This window comes from Ochlerotatus camptorhynchus, unplaced genomic scaffold (assembly GCF_037179485.1).
Source record: "Ochlerotatus camptorhynchus isolate MF236.1 unplaced genomic scaffold, CSIRO-AGI_Acam_v1.1 ptg000015l, whole genome shotgun sequence".
Classification (NCBI taxonomy): Eukaryota; Metazoa; Arthropoda; class Insecta; order Diptera; family Culicidae; genus Ochlerotatus; species Ochlerotatus camptorhynchus.
Window position 1 is genome coordinate 4,358,247 of NW_027040507.1, and position 14,332 is coordinate 4,372,578.

The 14,332-nt window shown below is 41.7% G+C and overlaps 1 pseudogene; it reads left to right on the top strand.

Moving 5' to 3' along the window:
- The first annotated feature begins 7,131 nt into the window (after nt 1-7,131).
- Nucleotides 7,132-11,323, top strand: LOC135701692 (uncharacterized; annotated as a pseudogene).
- Nucleotides 11,324-14,332: the final 3,009 nt, after the last annotated feature.

Below are 14,332 nucleotides of genomic sequence, written 5' to 3' on the forward strand. Positions count from 1 at the left end.
ATTTGATAAAGAGTATTTGTTGGACATTTCTCAAGGTCATCAATCGGATGTCAGTTCCCATATGTTAAAATCTAACATACTTTATATTTTTAAAGCAACATTGGCAGTTCAATTTAAGAATCCAAAGTCGGTCGCGGCATGAAAGTGGTCTGATTTTGATCCAGAGATGATCGATTTTAATTCTGAATACGCAAATCGATAGGAAATTTTTCTACGAATCTGAGGATTTATCATTCATCAAAATGTCACTATTGAAAATTCCACGAATGTGCAAGTGTTGCTATGATCGTATCGTAAAATGGTCACGGATTGCATGCGAAAAGCGCTTTCCCAAAAACAGAATTCAAAATTGAATTGCATCCGGTCTAAACGGACGCTGTTCATTCAATCACTGCGCAATTACCGAAAACTACATGACCATGTCGCATAACCAGCAACGCTTTGTAAGGTTTTCGTCAGGACGCTAGAAAAAAACAAAAAAATCTCAAGAAATTCCTTCAATCAATTTTCACCTTTTTTATTACCTATTGAATAAACCAAGAGTTCTGTGCGTTTTGTGTACGAAAATGCGTAATTTTGACATCAGAAAACGGGATGCGTGATGGGAAAAGTGACTTCCCTAACACAGTCGCCGAATATTGATTCCAAGCACTGAGCATGCCAGACCGCACCTATATTTATGCCTTTGTTGCAAATTTTAAGCCTCAAGCATATTTTGTGCTATTCTTAATTGTTGTATCTTTTCAGATTGTTTATGACCGTTATAAAACTATAATAAAACTGGCTGGATGCTAAAAAGCTGTTTACTTTGGTTCTTTCCCTTCACAATATCCGTAAGGTAATGGCCGGTGCCATTATGAATCTTGACGGTACTGGTTCAGCGGATTTTTTCCTTTGATTTGTTTTCCGTCGATCTTGTTTCCGTACTGAGCACCAATGCTACCGACGCCAGGGAGGCAGCTTCCACACCTGGACCCTACCTATCGACCCATCAACTCATGAACCGGGGACCAACGGCTTTACTTCCCTTCCTAAAGAAAGCGTGATCAGAGATGTTATGCCTCAGAAAATCCCGGTGGAACCGACTGGGATTGAATCCTGGCCTTTTGGGGTGAGATGCAATCACGCTTACCACTACATCACCGGTGCCGCTATTCACCGGAGTTTGCACACATTCAAACTGAATCACTAATCTCCCCCAAGCCCCATTTATTTGGTTCTTTGTGCAATCTCTACAGCATCTTACGAAACATGAAATTACAACTGCAAATTGTTCGGTCATCAATGCTCATGATCATACTCATGCTCACAGTTCTCGTTTTGCTAAATTTAGATATCTCCCATTTTTCAAAGAAAATTTATCATTTCTGCATTGGCTTCTGCAAAATCAAATAGATTCCATTTTTTTTTGTATCTTTCCTGGCACCCGCCACAAATCACCTCCGGTTCGAAAACTAATTATTTCCCTTCCCAGACTAACCGAGTTTCACCGATAAATCTTGTTTCCATATTCGTTAGAATTGGAAACTAGCTTTTTGATTTATTCCACCCACATGACCGACCATCCAACCACCGACCACCGTGTGTACAAACACGAGCTTTTCCCATCGAGCTCGAGGTCATGTATTCCGGTGGCTTCCGATACGGAATGCTCCCATCGAGCAGATTTCACAATCCAAATGGTTACCATTCGATTAATAATCATCGTAAATCAATCACCTGACCGAACTCAAAAGCTTGTCGCATCGGTTCTCATCAAAACAAGCGTCCCTTCCCTTTCCTCGACGGTCCTTCTTAATCCTTCGGTTTTCCAACCGATACTTATGGATTAGAGTGGAAGAAAACAAGTGGGAGGAGATGTGTGCAAAATTTATGGCGATTTCAAAACAAAAGAAACAATCAATAATCGATTCAAAACGTGGTCCATTAGGACACAGAGCGAGCCAGAAAGACGACGACGATGACTTCGACAGGGATCGACGAAATCGGAAATCTTCTCCAAAATGATATTCGAGATAAATACGATTATGGTAAAATGGAATCGGAATTCCTTCTCGTGCGGTTCGGTCCGGACTTCGATTTGTTCCACCTACCTATGTTGCACAGAAGGAAAATAAAAACAGAAATTTGCAATCGTCGTCATCGGTTTATTTATTTGTAAACAGTGAACATGGCCGGGACGGCAGAATCAGAAGAAAGGGCCAAGATGACGAAATAAAACAAAAACAAAAGCTCCATAAACATCGTCCCATCGGTCGCTCGTCCAACGACTAGCAGGTCCCCACTGGGCAGATCTCTTGGCCGGACGGCGAATGAGGAGACCCGGGAGCTTCTCGGAATCGGAATTTTTCTCCGTCACCGACTGGGGCGCAAGGATAGGGAAAAGTTATTGCCCTGGCCGTAAAATCGAACATTATTGTGCTGAGAGCATAATATTTGTCCAGGGTGCTCTCGACGCCCTCGTTTCACGGGAGCCACCGACCGGCCGCCATCACTCTGGCTGTGCAGTTGGAACAATATGTTGGAAAGTTTGACTGCGGAAAATCCCACGAAAGCGAAACATCGCATCGGAAGGATTGAGGCCAGACGGATGAGCGCGCGGCCAGTTGGACCTGGAGAGAACTCGGCACTACGCTACTCGGCGCTGCACTGCACTCCCCCGGTCGTCGATGTCGGTCTCGGTGATGCATACGATGTTGTATGTATAAGGAGATTTTTGTTCTCAAAAGTCAAGGAACGAGATATATGCCGAAATGAAAGACAATGGGCCATAAATCAATTTGGGTTGATCAAATCGATTGGGTCTGTGTTTATGCTTTTATTTTTAGGATATGCTTTATTGATGGGAGAATGCTCTCCGGAGTGTTTGCTTTCTCAGGGGGGGCGGTGGAATTTTGCGCCAAGGGTGGAGGTCTCTGTTGGCATTCGGAGGAATTTGATTTAGTCAGTAAAGGGTAAACGATGGTGGGATTTATTCAGATGATCATATTCGGCTCAATTTGATATCGTTTCAGTTTGTTGGATTTGATTTCGGTTTATTTGTTAGGAGTGAAGTCATTTTTTTCGTGATTTTTCGGATGAGTACTGAATCATTTTATTTACAGTTTATAAAGTTGTTTTCTGAATCTAAAAATTGGCTATGCACTATTTCAGATAAACTTGTCTCTATCTTTCGAAGAAAACGGATAATACTTTGGGAACCGAGCGTAACGATCTATTTTATGGAGGATAATGGAGCGGAAAATTCCAATTTTTCTCGGGCATTAAGCAGTATATTTCAAACTAGATTTTATACATTTATTGTTTTTACATTCGTCTTCGAAAATAATTGTGTTTCCTCGTGGTGTTTGTTACCCCAGCCACGCTGGCACGAGCAGAAATTAAAGGGTGTAATCGATAAAAATGGCACACACATATTTACTCACAAAAATTAAACCGATTATCGGATATCGGGGGAGGTACACTAAATGGCACTGAACTTTACGATACCAGTCTACATGGACGCCTCATTACTTCTGCTCATTAGAAGGTTTTTGTTTTAGAAGATGGCTACTCGCATGCTGTTCATTGGACCACTTTTACGACCACTCCCTTCCTTCCTTTGGGCAGCCGGGGTAGGCATATTTTTAAAATGCACCAGGATGTATACGCGGCAATGGATTTACCTGCCCCACAAACTGCGAAAGCAGCTGAACCGGCTAAGAAAAAATCCAGAAAGCTACCTGTGGAAATAAACAGAGAAACCGTTTAAATTCCTGCTGGATTCCAATCCAGCGCTTGCTTGCAGATTTCGTTTCTGCCCTGTCGAAGTGTGTGGCCGACCCACCTCCACTTTCACTCTCGAATTTCTGTTGCTATCGGCTTCTGATGACATCGACGATAGAGCTCGGCATTCAAGATCCAGTTGTGAGGACACCAGACACGAATTATATACCGCAGGCATCGGTTGATGAAGACCTGCAGCTTTTGAGTGTTCTCCGCTGATACATACCACGTCTCGCTGGCGTATAACAACACAGATTTCACGTTCGAGTTGAAAATTCGGATTTTGGTGCATTGACTTATCTGTTTGGATCTCCATACGTTTCGTAAACTCGCAAAGGCAGCCCTAGCCTTCTTAATTCGTGCACCTATGTCGCTCTTGGTCCCGCCGTCCGACGCTATTTGGCTGCCAAGATATTGGAAACTTTCGACCTTCTCCACTGCTTGCCCCGCTACCGTAAAGCTGGAAGGGTTGCCCGTGTTGATATCCAACGATTTGGTCTTGTTGACGTTGATGGTGAGACCCGCTGCAGAGGAGCGTTTGGCTAGGTCATTGAGCTTACTATGCATATCAGAGCGCCGTTGTGCTAGTAGAGCAACATCATCAGCCAAATCGAAGTCGTTGAGATGTTCCATGGTGATAGGCTGCCAAAGCAGCCCACGGTTCGGTACACGGTCAATTGCACCTACCATGATCTGGTCGATTACGATGAGAAACAGTAGCGGTGATAGTATACATCCTTGTCTCACACCCGTGACTACCCGGATAGGGTCAGACAAGGCTCCGTTATGAGGAACTCTGCACGTGAAAGCCTGATACTGCGCTTCAATGAGCTTGACGATTTTATCCGGGACTCCCTTGCGTCCCAGGGTGCCCCATCGATTCTCGTAATTAAGTCGGTCGAAACCTTTTTCGTAGGGACTCTTGGAATTCATTGACCTGCTCCAGGATGATGCGGAGCGTGACAATATGGTCCACACAAGATCTTCCGGCACGAAATCCTGCCTGCTGCCGTCGGAGAGTTGCGTCGATCTTCTCCTGTATCCGATTCAGGATAACTTTGCACAGAACTTTGAGAACAATACACAGTAACATGATGCCTCGCCAATTGTCGCACACAGTCAGATCCCCCTTCTTTGGGACTTTCACTAAGATGCCCTGCATCCAATCGACCGGAAAAGTCGCGGTTGATGCAATATTTGTGCGGATAGCATGGGGTCAGCTTTGAGCATCTCGATCGACCCCAGGAGCCTTGTTGGATTTCATGCTTCGGATAGCTGCTTCAATCTCCTGCAGTAATGGGGCTTCGGAATTAACGCGAGTGATGCGCCGCACCCTAGGCGGATCATACCGAGATGTTCATAGCAAAAAATTAATTTTGATATCACATCAAAGTGGATGCACTTCATTCGTGTCAACAATATGGTGTAATATTACTTGCCAAAAAGGGAAAAACTACCATTAATACAGTGCATGAGCTGACATTACGCTGCTTTAACTGCATTTGTTTATTTTTGTGGCCATAAAAATTACATGAGATTTTCGACATGATTGAAGTGCATCCAGTTAGATGTAATATTAAAATTTATTTTTTGCTGTGTTGATGGCTGGTTGGCCGCCGAAACTTGAAGAAGTTGTTCGAAGTGCTCAAACCAGCGTTTCAGCTGGTCAATAGGGTCAATTGTCCAGTCGTGTCCTTCACTGGCATCCTCGGGTTCATCCTTGCTCCACTCAGGCGTCGTGAGATATCGTAGAGGAGGCGTATATCGCCAGGGTTTGTGGCTTTCTCCCCTTCGTCGGCCAGGGAGTTTACCCACGCTCGCTTGTCCCGTCTGCAGCGCGCGACTTCCTTCTCTAGAGCCGAGTACCGTTGACGGGCTTGGCTCTTCTGGTTCTCGCCCGCTCTATCGCGGCTTTTGCTTCTCTACGCTCCTCAATCTTCCCCCAGGTTTCATCTATGATCCACTCTTTCCTCTGGGTGCGCAGCTCACCCAAGTTGTTCTCGCTTGTTTCTATAAAGGCATTCTTGATGGTCGTCCATTGTTCTTCTACGCTGCCACCTTCTGGAACGTCCGCAGCTCGAGTCTCAAGTTCTTCAACAAAAGACCTTTTTACCGCTGGATCTTCAAGTCGGCGTGTGTTGAACCGCCGCCCGAGTCTCTCCTCCCGGCGCTGGATCCACGCCATGCGTAGGCGGATTTTACCGATTAGAAGGTGATGGTCAGACGCGATGTCGGCGCTGCGTTTATTCCGGACATCAAGAAGGCTCCGTCTCCATTTTTGACTGATGCAGATGTGGTCGATCTGATTTTCGGTATGTCCATCACGAGAAACCCACGTGACTTTGTGCACTGGCCGTTGGGGGAAGAGTGAGCCCCCGATCACCATGTCGTTAATGCCACAAAATTCTGCAAACAGCTCACCGTTCTCGCTCATTTCGCCGAGACCATGGCGTCCCATGACACGCTCATAGTCCGTGTTGTCGGAGCCGATCTTCGCATTGAAGTCGCCAGTGTAGATCTTGATGTCACCCTTTGGAACCTTATCCACGACGGCATTCAGTTGACTGTAAAAATTCTCCTTGTCCTGTAGCTCGACAGCATCGGTTGGCGCATAACATTGGATTATGATAAGGTTACGCACCCGCGTTCTAAATCTGGCAACGATTATCCTCTCATTAACAGGCTCCCACTTGATGAGCGCAGCACTTGCCTGGACGCTAAGTAGGAGACCAACTCCACGATGGCGGGGAGCGTTTTCACCTCGAATACCAGAGTATAGTAGTACCTGTCCCGACGGCAGTTTGTGTTCTCCAAAGTTTGGCCAACGAACTTCACTCAGTCCCAGGATTTCTAGCTTCATGCGTCGCGCCTCGTTGGCGAGTTGTGCCAGTTTACCCTGCTGGGCTAACGTCAATACATTCCGTGATCCAATTCGTGTTCGTTGTTTTGCGCTAAAAGTCGTTGCCGTTATATCAGTTCGATGTCTTTCTCTGTTGGTTTCTGTAACAATTGTAAAGGTTTCAGAGACAGTAGGTGGTTGGCCTAAGGTCTCCTATCCGCCGTGATGGGGCTGCCATCTTAGGTGTAGCTTCCGGGAAAGAGCATTTCTTATTCAGCCGCTGGATGCCAGTCAGACGCTGTTTGAGCCGCACCTCCATGGTGAACAGACGCTCGGGTTGGCGAAGCATTTCCTCTATCACCGTGCTATGGTTACCGCGCCAGTGTTCGCGTCGCACCTCCTCACTCTGCTATTGTCGGATTGACAACATTGCCCAGGCTACGTCAACCAGCTGTGTCCATGTTTCAGCTGGCAGTCTTTTGTGATCATATGACTCGTGGAGGCGTGAGGTAGGAACGTTCCCGGAAATGGAAGGATTCAAAACATTGGTAGGTCCTCTCTATGATGCCACCGGAATCACTGCCAATCGTAAAACTGTGGTCGGTTTGGTGGACAACTCAGCATGTATAGCTCGGCAGCTCATATCAGTACAATTCAAACAACAACCGCTGATAACAATCGAAGTTGATGGAGCATCCAGAGGAAGCCGCCACTTCGTTGGAATCAGTGCGCGAATCATTATTTATTATAAAGTCGTAGTTCGTAATCTCGGTAAATATGTTTCTGATCAATTCACTAACCAATTAACGTGTTAGATTATCTTACACGCTAGAGGAACTTTTGTGTTACATTACAACGGGAGTCAGAACAGGTTAGAAAGGCCCAAGAAAAATCCCTTACTACTAAACCCTTAGGGCTAACAAGATTTATTTTTTCTTTTTCGCTAGTGCACAGTGGTCCAGGATTCAAAATATCTCAATACAAAAGTTAGGTCCATCCTAATGTTTGAAACGACCAAAAGATGCGACTTATCAAGCATAAAAACTTCACTCAAGACTACAAATCTATAAAACTTACTATAAGTTTTGTCTTTCTAATTTTCAATCCTGGAGCACTGTGCAGTGTTGATTTTTCGAAGCATGAATCGACGTGAGCAACCTTTGTAAGGTAACATTTGATAGTCTTTGAAATTTGCTCCAGACTTCGGCGGATGATGGGATGCTATGAAAGGATCTGCAAAATATCTGAGGACATTTTTTTCCTTTTTAAATTTATTAAATTTGTTTTGCTTTAATTATAATTCTAGTCATCAAAGAGACTCAAGAAAGGCAAACTAAGGAAAACTTGAAGACGCTGGTAGAAAATGTATTGGGAGATTTCGAGGTTAAGCTGAATCAGGTGTATGCCGTCACTCACGACAACGGAGCAAATATGGTTGCCTCTGTTTCCGAGATGAAGAAGTCACTCGAGAAAGCTAACATCGATCTAAAATTTCTTACGGATCAAAGTTTCAAAGACACCTGCGATGAGGATATTGATCGGCCTGACACGGTAGATGGTGCGGATGAGCAAATCGAGGCTGACGATGCTGACTCTGAGGCAGATGATGAAGATGAGTATTTCAATAATGGCAAAGATGGAAGAAATAAAACAACGGAGACTCCACCGGTCTCCACAGATCCCTTTGATGCCTCGATGCAGGACATTTTGGGTAGCGTTCGATGTGCAGCACATACTGCACAGCTGGCAGTATGGGACGTTATCAAGCTTTATGAAAAACGAATCTGAAAAATCCAAAAACTGGTTATTAAATTATGACAAACTGAATTCCACAAATTCGTCAAGCAACATGATGCCCACCTTCCACCGATCAGTAATAAGACCCGATTGAACAGCACTTATCTCATGTTGAAGTCTCTATTGAAGCAAAAACAATTCTTCAGCATGCTTAAAAAGGATTATCCGGAAATTGGTAAGAATGCGAGTTTTTATAATGTTTTTCATGATTTCTCTTAAAGATTTAAAATAGTGCTTTGAACTTTATTACAGCTCTTCCCCATCGTTGCGTATTTTCCTATATCTTATAAATGGCTCTTCATAAAACAAAGAACTTCCTTCTTCTCTTTAAACGTTGTTTTTAACGCTCCAATCGACAATCACTTAATTAGTTTTCTTTTTAATGATTACAGATTTCTCACCACATTGGAAATTCATTGAAAGATTTTGCGAGGCATTTGAAGCACCATTTGTTCTCACCATGCAACTACAAAAGCGACACGTAATATTGAGCAATTTCTATGTATACTGGCTAGTATGTCAGGCGAAATTGATTTTTGTTTTCCTTTGGTTTGTTTTTTCCGTCAACGTAATGATTAGTTTTTCTCAGTCTTCACTCAAGTTAGATCCATTGTTTTAAATAAGATAAGTTTATTTTCAGATCGTTGAATATTTGAATATATGACATCATTAGGTTTACAAATACACTTTTTTCAGTTTTCATTCATGCAGGATGTATGGATTTTAATTATTTAAGCTTGCTTTCAGCTCTTCGATGATGAAACACCTCTAGGATTTTATTAAAATATTTCATTTATATTATTGAATTTTGCATTTATATTATAAATATTCACTTTTTCAGCTTAGAGATGAACTAGCCTACAGAAGTTAAAGTAAAGTTAATGTAATGTTAAAGTAAAGTTAAAGTAAAATTAAAGTTAAGTTAAAGTTAAGTTAAAGTTAAGTTAAGTTAAAGTTAAGTTAAAGCTAAGTTAAAGTCAAGTTTAAGTTAAGTTAAAGTTAGGCTAAAGTTAAGTTAAAGTTAAGTTAAAGTTAAGTTAAGGTTAAGTTAAAGTTAGGCTAAAGTTAAGTTAAAGTTAAGTTAAGTTAAAGTTAAGTTAAAGTTAAGTTTAAGTTAAGTTAAAGTTAAGTTAAAGCTAAGTTAAAGTTAAGTTAAAGTTAAGTTAAAGTTAAGTTAAAGTTAAGTTAAAGTTAAGTTAAAGCTAAGTTTAAGCTAAGTTAAAGTTAAGTTAAAGTTAAGTTAAAGTTAGGTTAAAGTTAAGTTAAAGTTAAGTTAAAGTTAAGTTAAAGTTAAGTTAAAGTTAAGTTAAAGTTAAGTTAAAGTTAAGTTGAAGTTAAGTTGAAGTTAAGTTGAAGTTAAGTTAAAGTTAAGTTAAAGTTAAGTCAAAGTTAAGTTAAAGTTAAGTTAAAGTTAAGTTGAAGTTAAGTTAAAGTTAAGTTAAAGTTAAGTTGAAGTTATGTTAAAGTTAAGATAAAATAAAGTTAATATCATTTTATATTCTGTTTATACTCACGAGTGCGAGTGTGTGTGCGTGTGTATGCGCTCGTATGTATGTGTTTGTGTACCTATTATAAATCACTACAATCAGCATTAGTTTACCAAAAACGATCCCGGCTGCTGCAAACCTTTCCTCACATCCAACATCCCAGTGATTTCTCGTGGAAGCGCAGAGGATTTCTCGGTTTCCTTCACAGCGAGTATCACGTCAACACATTCCTTCCCATTCCCTATTGAACCTGCATTTGGACACGGCCGGCGCTGGTATTGCTAAATATTAGATCTTCAGTTTTTACACATTGAGGATGAATGTTAGTCCCAAACATCATCTGTTGGTTCTCTGTGTAATTGCAGCTGATCTGGTAATAACAGAGTAGCAACCGTGGGCGGTCAATAATGCTAATGCTAATGCTAATGCCTTTGGTTTGTTTTTTCCGTCGATCTTGTTTTCCGTGCTGAGCACCAATGCTACCGACGTGCCAGGAAGGCAGCTCCCACACACCTGGACCCTACCTATCGACCCATCAACTCATGAACCGGGGACCAACGGCTTTACTTCCCATCCGAAGGAAGGCGTGATCAGAGATGTTATGCCTTAGAACATCCCGGCGGCGCCGACTGGGATTGAACCCAGGCCTGCTGGGGTGAGAGGTAATCACGCTTACCACTACACCACCGGCGCCGTGTAGGCGAAATTGATTAGGCTGAAAGAAAATTGTTTAGCTCAACGACTATTGGAAGCATGTCAACGGCGTTTACAGAAGCTCACTGAATCAAATCAGTGCAAGGCCTGTGCATATCTTGACCCTCGATTCAATTTCCTGGGATCGAAAAGAATTTCATCGAAAAATAAAGAGCTTGTACAAGTAGGTTTTTTTTTCTGCAGTTCATCATTTCTCTACTATGTTCTTACGTGATATTTTTTCAATAATTTTGTAGGAGTTTCTCATTAAACTGCAATTTAACGGGAAGATCGATCAAGTATCAACATGGATGAAGATGATCTGGAGACTATTTTGGCAGGATTTTTTGACGAGGATTCACAAGGCAACTCATCGTTGACAAGTAACACTTATTTTGCTCAAAAACTGAAGCAGTTTGAGACGAGGGAGAAGGTACCCATCATTGAAACGTTGCGCCCAGGTCCATCTACCAGCTATGAGAAACCAGTGCATTTTGATCTGCTAGCATACTGGGAAGGTCAGAAGTTCACAAGCCCTGAACTTTGCAGAGTGGCTATGATTGTTTTATCGGCTTCAGTTACGCAGGTTTCAGTGGAGCGTGGTTTTAGTGCGTTGAAGTTAATGTTGAGTGATCAAAGAATGAATCTGACGGCTGGTGCTATCGAAAATGCTTTGCTACTCAAACTTAATCCAGACATTCTTCCTTGAATCGTGGCTTCGATTGGTGGAGATCATATCTAGTAGATGATCTGTTTTTGAAGAAATAAAATCAAATTAAATAATCATATTTTGCACAACATAATATCTCGGTCTTTTTATTCTTACCGATGTCATAGACAGACAGACAGACGAAACATTCCAGAAACTGGTACCAACCTTATTCATCCGTGAACCAAATGTAGCCAAAATTTTGTATAGGGGAGAACAGTACATAACGCACCCCCGGGGTAAGACGCACTTTTTCATTTTATTTTGAGTTTTTCTTGGAATTTTAAGTCCAATTCTAGGATTTATCATGCAGGATTTTGAGTTCAGATACTATGCTAGAAGTGCTGCTTGATAAGACAACAAAAAAGTTACTTAAAAGCCATGAAAAACACAAATGAAAGTCAGCTGGTGCGTTCTGCCCAGGGGGTGCGTTCTATACCATTCTCCCCTATTGTTCATGGATGTGGATATCATTCATGAGGATAACGCAAAACTTTTTTTTTTGTTAAGAACCTCGTATAACGGTAAAATGATGACGTTACATCTTCATTTGAATGTACTCGGAGAGACCACGATTGCATGGCTTTTATGCTGTCTAGCTTCTAGGAATTCAACGGCTGATTGACATTGATTGACATTTAATTTGACATGACATATTACATTACATGTTACATTGACATGACTATTGACATTATATATTGATCACTTCTAAGGAGAATGATATGTATCGTAGTCGCAAGTAATTGTGGCTTTTAATATCTGCCGGAAATTGACTGTTACACTATATGGCACTCAAAAGTCGATCAGATGTGAATTTGGCGGTCAATTTTACCAATGGAAACTTGTTGGACTAAGGAATAACATGAATGCGTTGCTCAGTGATGAAGTTCTAACGACCGGTTCCTTGAAGAACCCTATAGCAAAAATAAACTTTGTATCGCTGCAAAAAAATTACATTTTGCGAAATGCAAATCCACAGCAAGCAAAAATTGTTGCAAAATCGGAGTCTGGAGGATAGTTGTGCCTTGATGCTGGGGTAGCTGGAGAAGATGAAGTGCAACTTCTCACATCAAGAACGACACCAACATTCTAAAAGAACATAATCAGTCTAAATTGACGTTTTTTGTCTGGCTGATGGTAAATCGCTGGTACTGGTTCCGGGTATACTGTCTCTGTGAATCGCTTGCACATAACTTGCTGTCGTAAGCCGAATAATTCATTTGGTGTTTCAAGTGTTATTTGACAAGCTTTATGTTTTCTGTGCTAATAGGAGAAGAAGCTGTGTCATTGGGTAAACGGAACGATGGTCTATTTCATCTGTTAATGTGGGGTTAATGTGCCGTCGGATCGGCGAGTTTGAAGTTTGTTTACAACGCATCCCAGGTAATGGAAATTGTCTATTTGGTAGCCTCGTTCACCAAATACTGGGGATTCATCCTGCCGAGTTGGTTTTCCCAAATAAGGTGTCACAGATGCGAGCATCAATCGTTGAGCATCTTCAGCGGAATTTTGCCAGATACTGGGTTTATCTAGTCCCGTTTTCCGAAGATGTAATAAAACACGGATTCATCGACGCATACGACCGTGTTTGGAAATATTTAGAGTTGCTTTCTCACAACGGCACTTGGGAGGTTGAGGAATGTTTATCTATTGCGTGTGAGCTCTACAACGTCAGTATCACCATCTGGGAAGAACGCACCGGTCGGTTTAGAAAGTATTCCGTAGAGACCGCTACCTCTCAAAAAGTCGCTATTTATTATACTGGCTCTCACTACGACAGCGTTGTGTTTTGTGCTCATATTGACATCCAAGATTCTGCCGGGTCAGTTGATATTCCAAGAGCTGAACATATGCTTAATGTCTTGCCTTTTTGTGGTCACCTGGCCGTTTGTCGATCCTTCCTTCATCAGTTGGCAATAACCCCGGATGAAAAAGAAGCGTCTGCGCTAAACTCGATAATCCTTAAATACGCCGCTTTAAATCAAACTCAGATTAAGGTAATCATATCATCTGTAGATTTTGCAACGTTGCTAATAACTTCTGCCTCACTTGTTCTATGCATCGCTTTCGTTTACGTTACAAAAACTTTATAAAGAAAAATTGGATTTCTGTAATGAAATCGGATAAAACAATTTTTCTCATTCAGGATCACAAACATTTTCCATTATATTTTTATTCACAACTTGGAATGTTACTAATGCATTTATTTGCATTAAGACATTGTGAGATATTTTTTCTCGTACCGATTAAAATTACGCATCATACAACTCGAACTTTGTCATGCAACATTATTTTGAAGTGTTGCGTTTTAGAATCTAGAGAAAATAGAGTTTTATTTAGGCTCTCACTTAAAAATCAGATATGAGTAACCTAATTTCACTTTTCTGCTCCGCTAGGAGATTGTCCCAAAACTGATCGGCTCGACTTATTCTCATACATCCCTGCTTAGATCTACAGTGGAAATTTCCGCTCGATTCCCGTGATAATTTTCTCGGATCCTAAAATTTTCTTTACAATCCTCATGGAATTTTACACAGACATTCTTAACAATTCCACTCTGAACTCACACAATAGCCTTCGAGTTCTAGTTAAAACTCTCTGATGGTGGTAAGCTCTATCCGGTATTATCCTCGGATTAAATCCCGATCAAGAATGTCCGGCTGCTTTGATGTCGACATCAGAGTTATTCAACACGACTCTAAGAAAAACTTTGCAGATCATCCAGACAGGGACGGTGTTAAAAGTTAATCCGAGTTGGAGCTTACCACCATGAGAGTTTTTCCAAAACTTCCTTGAACATTTTCGCTGAACCACCTCTTGAATTGTATGTATGCATGTATGTAAGGTAGCCACCATCCCTTCAAATATCTTGTCTTGTATGCAGCTCCACTTAATAGCAAGATCAATTTGAGCTACCGATCTGAATTCACAATATCGCTGTATGAAGGGCCAAAAACGGAGGTGCGGACCCGTAAGCAGAGAAACTTTCATGAAATCCACGGGAATTTAAAAATCTCCTTCCAACGATACGATCCAACAAAT